This window comes from Montipora capricornis, chromosome 10 (assembly GCF_036669925.1).
Source record: "Montipora capricornis isolate CH-2021 chromosome 10, ASM3666992v2, whole genome shotgun sequence".
Lineage (NCBI taxonomy): Eukaryota > Metazoa > Cnidaria > Anthozoa > Scleractinia > Acroporidae > Montipora > Montipora capricornis.
This window is the reverse complement of record NC_090892.1, coordinates 62988-64275: the sequence shown is the minus strand read 5'-3', so window position 1 is coordinate 64275 and position 1288 is coordinate 62988.

Genomic DNA, 1288 nt, shown 5'->3' with positions numbered 1-1288 from the left:
TTTAGCAAATTCGCTCAGATATCAAGGGCAAAACGCCTAAAATTCAGTCAAAAATCGGCTGATCACACTCGATTTACTCAGCCTGGCTCACAGAATGCCATTCTGGAGAGAAACGCACAGATAACTATAAATTTCTAACTGGATTTGTCAAAAGGTGCCTGCAGAAATTGTGAAAACAAGCCAATTCTGCTACTGTCACAGACGTAAAAGAAAAGCTACCCTCCCCACCCCTGTGCTTTGGTCAGACAACTAACAATCACCTACCCACACCACAGTGTGGGTTCACTCTAATTGGTGATCAAAAGCAAACTATCATTGAAACATAGACTAGTCCAGGAAAATTGCCAATCAAGAAAAGCTACCGTGTAAGTCTGACTTAACAAGGCCACAAACTCTAACTGCAGTTAAAGTCACAAAGCAGCAACCCCCCCAGCCCTGTGCTTTTGACACACAACTCACAGTTAGAACTGTCCCTGGGCTGTTTGGCAAAGCAGGCCTTGACGGCAAGCCCCCTCAATTTTGAGAGGCCACAATGGCTTGAACACGGGCTGCGCCCGTGCTCAAGCGAAAACTCCAGTAGCTACCTTTTAGCAAATTCGCTCAGATATCAAGGGCAAAACGCCTAAAATTCAGTCAAAAATCGGCTGATCACACTCGATTTACTCAACCTGGCTCACAGAATGCCATTCTGGAGAGAAACGCACAGATAACTATAAATTACTAACTGGATTTGTCAAAAGGTGCCTGCAGCAATTGTGAAAACACGCCAATCCTGCCACTCTCACAGACGTAACAGCAAAGCTACCCTCCCCACCCCTGTGCTTTGGTCAGACAGCTAACAATCACCTACCCACACCACAGTGTGGGTTCACTCTAATTGGTGATTAAAAGCAAACTATCATTGAAGCCTAGACTAGTCCAGGAAAAATTGCCATAAAGACAAGCTACAGTGTTAAGTCTGACTTAACAAGGCCACAAACTCTAACTGCAGTTAAAGTCACAAAGCAGCAACACCCCCCAGCCATGTGCTTTTGACACACAACTCACAGTTAGAACTGTCCTGGGCTGTTTGGCAAAGCAGGCCTTGACGGCAAGCCCCCTCAATTTTGAGAGGCCACAAGGCTTGAACACGGGCTGCGCCCGTGCTCAAGCGAAAACTCCAGTAGCTACCTTTTAGCAAATTCGCTCAGATATCAAGGGCAAAACGCCTAAATTCAGTCAAAAATCGGCTAATCACACTCGATTTACTCAGCCTGGCTCACAGAATGCCATTCTGGAGAGAAACGCA